The following is an 8736-nucleotide window of genomic DNA, read 5'->3' on the forward strand; positions in this document are numbered from 1 at the left end:
TAGGTGGCACAGTGCACTTGTGGCAAGTAAGCAAGCTAGAAGACTGGCAAACTTGCTGGGTATCCAGTTACGGAAGCAACACATTAACAAGAGAATTCTGAGTAAAACCAAAGTTACTTTCCCTAGTAACTAGTTACTCTGAAAGTAACGAGTAACTTGAAGTAACTGAGTTACTTTTGATAGAAGTAACTAGTAATGTAACTAAGTTACTAATTTGCATCACATGCCAGCAGTGGCTTCGCACATGCGCGATTCATTTGCAGTCTGGATGCAGTGGGGTAAAAATCATCTGTTCCATCTTTGAGAGGCAATTATGAGAGGCAACAGCCTTAAAAAGTTCCAGTTTTGTATTAACTGTCCTGAGAGTTTGTTTGAGGACTGACCTCACATAGCTTTGAAGAGGTATCAGAGTCAGAGTATTTAAACTGTTTAATGCTCCGATTCAGAATGGAGTAGGTGAACCATTCTTTTTTTTTTTTCACAAAAAATTTAAGAAACAGCGCAACATCATATGACAAAATGCCCTAAAAATGTTGTGTCCTAATCAAAATGGTTTGACCTGGCTGACAGATGTGAAAATATTTTAAACAGTTGAAAACTGACTCAAACTTCACTCCTCCTATATCTGGTGTATCTTCAGTCTTGAGGTGTTCAACAGTAGTAGTACATCTCTATGGTGCATTCTGCTCCACACTGATTGGGATCACCACCCTGAAAAACAGATTGCGTCATTAAACAGTATCTACAGAAATGATGTGTACGACTAAAGCAGAAGCCACCAGTGCAATGTGAGCCCAAATTATCTCCAGCATGCAAAACAAGGTTAATTTAACTACAGTTTTATCTATTTATTTCCATAACCTAAAGGAATAACAACTTCAAAGGCATCTTGGTATAGCAGTAGTTTGAAACATGATGGATTTTGATTTAAAAAAAAAAAGTACAACTTTTGAATATCTTACCATCACTAATGTCACAGTACATCTGATGAAGACTCAGCCGATTGCTCACCTGTTACATAACTCTGCCACAAATCAGAGTCTAACAAATATTTCAAAGTCTCTCTTAGAGGTACATAGTATGCAAACTGATCTGTTCTATTCTTACTTAGTCCTAAAAACATTTTCTTGGGCTCCACATAGTTCAACATGTGTATGAAGAACTGTGTTCTGGAGTATGTTGTCCTCACTGGCCCTTTATGACATGCAGAAAACAGCCTGGACCCCTTGACCGCCTCACAAAGCTTGGCAATACCCTTATCAGATAATGCTGTTTCAGTTTTTAGGAGTGTAGTGAGCTTATTCAGAGTATATGACTGACCCAACTCGTGTATTTTTTTTAAATTTCCTCTACAATGGTCAGGATGGCAGAAGCAGGTCGCAATGAAATAATAACCCTAAATAAATCAAAAAGGAACATTGTCTTTAGCTGCTCCTGGTTAATTAAACTGGCTTTTGTTTCACAGTAAAGCTAGCTAAAATCTTCAACCTGCTGCATTAGCATGAACTTTCCAGAAAACTAAACAGGACTGAAGGCAAAGCCTGTGACAGAGGAACGCTTTCAACGCAACAAGAAAACTGCCCAAGCGAACTGTGGTTACAGCTGATATATGTTTCATGTCTAATGATATACTTACATTGAAATAGAAGGTTGTTGGTTCAGTGCAGGGTGCTGCTGGCACTCCCTTGCTGAGCTGAGTAAGTCTGGATAGTGGTGGGCGGATCGATCCAAATATCGATAGTATCGATCCCAAGTCGGGATCGGTATTGGATCGATACTAGCCTGGTTAGATCGATTCTTTACTTTGAGTTCTGCTTGTTTGCTATGCTGTGCTTTCGGCAAAAACGAAACAGCCAGGTCGCTGGACTCGCCGCTCCTGTGTCAGCGGAGAGCAGGTACACTTTGCCCCCCCCCCTTCATGTTTCGATGTTGCGCTGACACATCACGTGACTTAGACACTTAAGATAAGATAAGATAAAACTTTAGGGTGGGTTCCTCTGGGAAATTCGGTTTCCAAAAGCACAGCACCGACTTTGGGGGTTATAAAGTTGTTTACATATTAATTACATTTTTACCAATTGTTTTTGTTGTTGAGAATTTTAATTGTAATTTGTGTATTATAGTTTATCAACAGTATTTGTTTTAATTTGTTTACTGGTTTGCGTGCACTTAAGATTAAAAAAAAAAAAAAAGATCGCCACCACGGCAGACCCGATGGCATTTTCAGGCTTTGCAGCATCATTTATTCTTACAATAATCACATGGTTGCTGTAACAGTACATTCAATGGCTGCAGCTCTCCCGCTGGCAGCCGTACACATCACCACCACCAAACCTGCAGCGGCATCGCAGAACATGCCCTTCCACATACCCCCATCGCCCGCTTCACTCCACTCCGCGAGCAGGTGAGGGAATCGGCCCGGACCATCGGCGCCCCATTCCCCGGCCCAGCGACGGGGAAGTGTTCACTCTGGCAGTCGCCCGCGCCTCCAGCAGAAGCCCAGGAGCTGGCCTCATGGCCACCCATATGGCAAGCAGCGGCGGTGCAGTAGGAGTGGAAGTGAGCCAGGACCATGCAGCCTGCGTGCCGAAGCGGACAGCATGCCGCCCTTAGGCAGGACCCCCGCGCACCTCGACCTCCATCTCCAGCTTGGCAGGTCCCGCTGGCGCGCCAGCCTCTGGCTCACCCCGAGCCGTGCGCTGTCCACCCTTACAGTGATCACCCGGTTGCTGTAACAGTAGCCTGCATTCAAAGGCTGCAGCCCTCCTGCTGCCAGCTGTACACATCAACACCAAAAACAACAACAGCACAAGCAGCGCACAGGTTTTAAGCCGGTGAGGCATCATTGTAGATGCAGTGAAGGTGAGTCCATCTCATCTGCAGCAGCATCGCAGACCACGGCCCGCCACAATAATAAAGCATTTTTTATTTAATTATAAATAAATTATTTCTCCTAATTATGTCCTGGGTTTTAAGTAATTAATAATACAAAAGGAAAAATCACAAAACACAATTAAGGTCATGAAAATGAATTGCGATTTAGCAATTCAATGAGGCATCCACCTTATTTATTGAAAGGTATCGGTATTGGTATCGGCGATACTGGCCCGTATTTACTTGGTATCGGATCGATACCAAAATATGCAGTATCGCACACCACTAGAAGTGGCGCTATCTTCTTCTTCGTTGGTTTGGCGGACTACACGCCACCAAGGAGTATTGGTGCCCTCTGCCCTCTTGCAGTACCTCACAGTCAGACTGCTATCTGTCTCGTCTAAGTTTTGTTTGGTTTTTTTTTGGTTTGTTTTTTTTGTAATATAGAGGTAACGGTTTAGACACGTGATGCAATCTCTCCAAAACGTGCATATAAATGAGACTTTTTAAAGAAACTGATTGTTACAGCTTTTATAATACATTCTTTGACTGCAAGCTGACCTTGCAAGCTACACCAATTATTCTATTAACAATATTTATTTATATATTTATATATTAATATATATTTAACAATATAAGACTTTGTTGTTATACTATCTCTTACCGTACATTACTAAATCTCCATTTGCACTATTTGCCTATTTGCACTACTCTGCCTGGTTTACACTCAATGTCATTTACCCTTACCTGAATATTGTATATTGTATATTGCATAGCTTTCTTGTTAATTTGTATTGTATTTATTTATTTAAATTTTTACTTTTTAATTATTTTATTTGCATTTTTTAATCACTCTCTTATATTTAAATGTTCATTTGCTATTTCATCTAGGGTTTGAGAGTAACGAAATTTCTATTCTCTGTATGTCCTGTACATGTGGCAGAATTGACAAATAAAGTTGACTTTGACTTTGACTTTGATTTCATTATTTTTGGGGGTATTTCATTTTTATCACTTATCCATGATTTAAATGTCCTGTTCCACCACATCCCAAAGGTGCCCTTGGTTTGGGATCTGGTGAATGTGGAGGTTGATGGAGTTAAGTCATTGTGATGTTTAACATGATCACAGTTTCGTGATATGGTGCATCATCCTTCTGGAAGTAGTCATCAGAAGATGGGTACACAGTGGTCATAAACGGATAGACATGAATGGTGGAAGTTCGAGGAGAGGAGTAAGCAATTAACTAATAAGAAAAATTATGTTTAATGATCAAACCAAGTTAACTGATGAATCCCTGAGATTCTAAATTTGAATGTAATTTTTTACAATGATATGGAAGGTTAAGATTTTAGGGTAATTGGTTTTCCAATAGAAAATGGCCTTTTGCCATTAATTATGCCACAAAATATTTTTTCATTGTAAAGAGCTGTCTTATATACTTGGTGAGACTGTAGAACTTAAAGAAATAAGCATATTTTTTATTTTTAGTAATTGCTCGTATTTACTGTTAAGATGTACTGTTTTATCAAACAGTCTGAGCTTGTTAATATAAAAAAAAATCACTGTAATTTTCACAATAATTCTAACAATGTTTTGACATTTTGTTAAATTTAAAAGAACGGTATGTTTTGAGTAATTAATATAAAGTTGTAAATTGTAAATTCAAATGAAAAAAGCAGGAAAGATTGTCATTCATACAGAATTATTATGTACATTTTAGAGTGATTAATTGTAGATAGTGTTACAGATTGAATCTGTAACACTATCTACAATTAATCACTCTAAAATGTACATAATAATTCTGTATGAATGACAATGTGCCATATTACTGTAAATTTATATATTTTCAACGTATTAGCAGTGTAAAAATAAAAGCAAATCACCGTTTGTCAATATACAGAAATTTAATATAGATATTACAATCAGTTACTCTCTTTTTGATTTAATGGTAATTTACTGTTGCCATTTTACAGTTATTTAGGGTAATTTTTACGTACATTTCTTACAGTGCAGTCTCAAGAGGACACCAACAGTGTGCATTTCAAAGTTGTGTTGTTAGTGATTTAAATTACAAGAGTAGGGCTTTAGGGCTAGTGTATGAATGATGTGATGTAGGTTATATTAATGCTGAAATTTAGAAAAAAAAAAAAGGTTACCTATTTATATTAATTCATATATGTTGTAAAGCTAAAAACTTTTCCAAGAAAATCAGGGTTCAGTTTAAAGACATTTGGTTCTGTTTCTCAGAAACTGCTTATCTTCTCACACAAGAAGCTGAAACTGTCATTTCTGTTTGAATAAAAGTAAACAGTCAAATTCATTTCACGTTCTGTGGACCAAGCTACAAATGGTGCATTGATCAGTGTAAATCTGTAGTGTAAAGTCACATTGATGTTAACCGCTTTTTCACAATGTGAAGTTCACATGGTAAAATGTAGGCGGTAGTGGTGTGCAATACTGCAAATTTCCATTGATCTCATACCAAGCATATAATATAGCCAGCATCACCGATATGAAAACCAGTGCTGATACTCATAACTTATAAAGGCAGGTTATATAGGGGAGAGATTTATGAGATGAATCTTAGTCAGTTTGCAAATTCTCAACACATTTTAATAACTACTAAATCACTGAATTTTATTGTGATTGATTTGTACTGTCTAGTGATGGGTCGTTCGCGAACGAAATGGCTCTTAGAGCCGACTCTTTGACGTGAACGACGCGAGCCGGCACCTTATCGCGAGCCGTCATGTGGGTTTTTTTTCTTTTTTCTTTCTCTCACCCTCTCTCTCGCACTTTTTTTCCCGCTTCACTGTGCACGTGAGCCTTGTGATTTACGCTGGGCAGAGGGGGGAGGGGCGGTAGTTACACTCAGTAGCACAGGAACAGAGTGGGAGAGAGAAAGAGAGCCAGGGACAACAACGTCACATTAGAAAGGTATAGTAATCATCCACAACTATTTTCAGTTGTGGAAGATAAAGGATTCAGAAAGTTTATTCATGCAGGTCCATATGTCAGAGAATATGCATGTTCTTCTTGTTTTCATATTATAATTTATATTTAATTGTGTTGTGGTTTGCAGTGTTTTGTGTTGTTTTCACTTTAAATTTGTAAAAGGAAAAAGCTGAAAATTTAAATAGTTAAAAGTTGAAATGTGAATAGTTGATTTTTGTATTATATGATTTATTTATTACATTTTATGTGGAGTGAATAAATAAAAGTATATTTACGGTGGCCCCTACAGACAAAGCACATACAAACTTCAAATCACGTACGAACTCTGAAGCATGTACAAACTCCAAAACACGTAAAAACATGTAAAAACTCCAAAACATGTACAAACTCCGAAGCATGTAAAAACTCCGAAGCACATTAAAACTCAGAAGCACATAAAAACTCAAAACACGTATAAAAGACAACAGAAGTGCTCCAGGATGCTGGGCGCAGTGTTGAGCTTTTGTTATCTTGTGGCTACACAAGCCAGCAAGTACCAACGACCGGATTTGGTGTGTGGTAGTAACAGGTAAATTAACTTTTTTTAAAATGATTTGAATATATATGAGTGCCTGTGTATAAATACACAAACAATACACACATGCTTTCAATTGTGTAATTTAAGTGATCTAGTAGCTCTGCTTTGGAAATTCAGTTCATGCTAGAAATGTGTTTTGGAGTTTGTACGTGTTTTGTCTCTAGGGGCCACCGCATATATTTATATATAAACATATATAAATAAAACCACTTTTTTTTAAACGTTAGTAATTCCTTTTGTGCATAATTTTACATTATTGTTAATAATAAATTAATTAAAGCAACAAAACAACCTGAAGAGCCGGTTCGGAGCTGAAAGAGCCGGCTCTTTTTAGTGAGCCGAACCGAAAGAGCCGGATCTCTAAAAAGAGCCGGAAATCCCATCACTAGTACTGTCAATAATAATTAGTTAACACGAGAAAACGCAGGTTTCAGCTTTTCATATACCGTATTTTTTTGGATTATAAGTCACATAAAGCCGAACAAAACAGATAAGTCAAACTTTATTCAACTCATTCACAATAACTTCGCAGGTCATCTTCTTGCTTCCTCCACTTCCGTACCATTAATGTTGAATTCTCTCGCAGCTGCTCTATTCCCATGTTCTACTGATAGCCTTGAGTTTGAAATCCGCTTCGTAAGCATGTCTCTTAACAGGTGCCATTTTTGGGGTCCTTATACACACCCATAATATTATGTTGAAGCACAGTACGTATTACTCCACAAATCTCCTGACTACGGTAGCCATAATGCTCCGACAATCCGGCTTTGTAGCTTACCAAAGTCTTACTAAAACATTTTGACAGATTTTTGAGCGCCGTGTACCAAATAAAATTGGTTGGAGGCCAGTAAGCACAACCTGAATTAATAAATAGGGCGCACTGGATTATAAGGTGCACTGTCGATTTTTGAGAAAATTAAAGGAGAAAATTATAGTGCAGAAAATACGGTATTTGAAACAGATTTTCTTTCTTTTTTTCGAGACCTGGAGCGTTAATGTGTTAATGTGTTTGTCTCTAAAGCACTTTGGGTCATTAAATAAACCTGACAGTAACACAAAGCATTTTTCATCATTCATGTTTCTGGTATATTATTTCATGTTACTAACAACAATTCAGTGTTCTGAATATTTTTATTTTAATGTCTATATATAATCTATAATATATACTGAATATATAGTACATATTCAGTCTGTGAGTCATAGATCTTTTACAGGAGCAACGTACTGAACTTGGAGGATAGAAATAACTAAGGTGTTGATCCTACTGAGCTACTATTACAACACCAGTGTCGGTATCAGTACTGTCAATTTGGAGCAATCTGCCCACCTCTATCTGTGTTCAGACAGCAGTACCTTGTGAAGGCTTTATGCCACCATGATACATTGAATATCCCCTTAAAGCTTGTCTTCTCTTCTCCTCGAAACCATTAGAATTTCGTCTCTAGCACAAATGGTAACACAGTTAAAAGGCACTTGTAAAAAAAAAACAAAAAACAGTTAAGTTTTGCAGTGCATGTCTCAAATAGTTTTGCCATATTCTCCTCATGAGTGGATTCAGTCTTAGAGCTGACAGGACAGATTCATAGTGTGCCTATGGCTTGCTATTCTGAGCAGGCAATGGGCAAGGCGGCCTTCAGCACTTACAGGTCCTGATGACATTATTTCAACAGGCCCTCAATGGCATGGAGAGTCATTGCAGTGGTCGAGAGCTAATGGGCCAGATGTAAGAGCCACCTGGCCTGCGCCAGGTCTCCGTATGCTGCCGTTGACAGAGCCAGTCATGCAGAGCAGAGGCTCGGCTGTCTGCCGCTCGCTGTTTCTCAGACACGAGGCTTAGTGCAGCTCATTTGTGAGAGCAACTGTGCTCATCGCAGTGACATTCTTTAGCAACTTTTTCTGTGCACTCAAGTGTGGAATCTGCGCTGGCATTTAAAGGTAATCCTTTTGGTAATTATAACTTAAAGCTGGTATTAATAATTTTTCTTATTATCATGACATTACCACAGCTTGACCTTTAAAAATAGAGGTCACAGTGCACAGCTGTGAGACCAAAATCCATCACCTGGAACCCGCCGCAGGCAAAAGCGCCCTCCGAATTTCTTTCTATACATACCCAAGACCCAGACATGCTGCTATATCTGGTATGTGAAATGAGCAGCACTTTTGGCAGCCCGCCCATTTAATTCATTTAACATTGAAGAAAACAGAGCACCCCTGGCAAACAGGGCAGCAGAAAATAGAGCCGTGAATCTTGATTGTGGAGGTAAATGAACAGATAGGTCTGGAGGTGTGTCATCTGTCTGCGAGCAGAGATGCATTAGTGTGGA

At 38.5% G+C, this 8736-nt stretch overlaps 1 long non-coding RNA gene across 1 annotated transcript; it reads right to left on the minus strand.

The window, feature by feature from the left end:
- Positions 1–426: 426 nt before the first annotated feature.
- Positions 427–3449, minus strand: LOC120737496. Its single transcript, XR_005696749.1, has 2 exons — positions 3156–3449; positions 427–1703 (listed from the first exon to the last, which is right to left on the minus strand). It is a non-coding gene; the product is annotated as an uncharacterized LOC120737496 (long non-coding RNA).
- Positions 3450–8736: the final 5287 nt, after the last annotated feature.

The sequence above is a fragment of the Simochromis diagramma genome, unplaced genomic scaffold (assembly GCF_900408965.1).
Source record: "Simochromis diagramma unplaced genomic scaffold, fSimDia1.1 OVJJ01000413.1, whole genome shotgun sequence".
Taxonomy (NCBI): Eukaryota; Metazoa; Chordata; class Actinopteri; order Cichliformes; family Cichlidae; genus Simochromis; species Simochromis diagramma.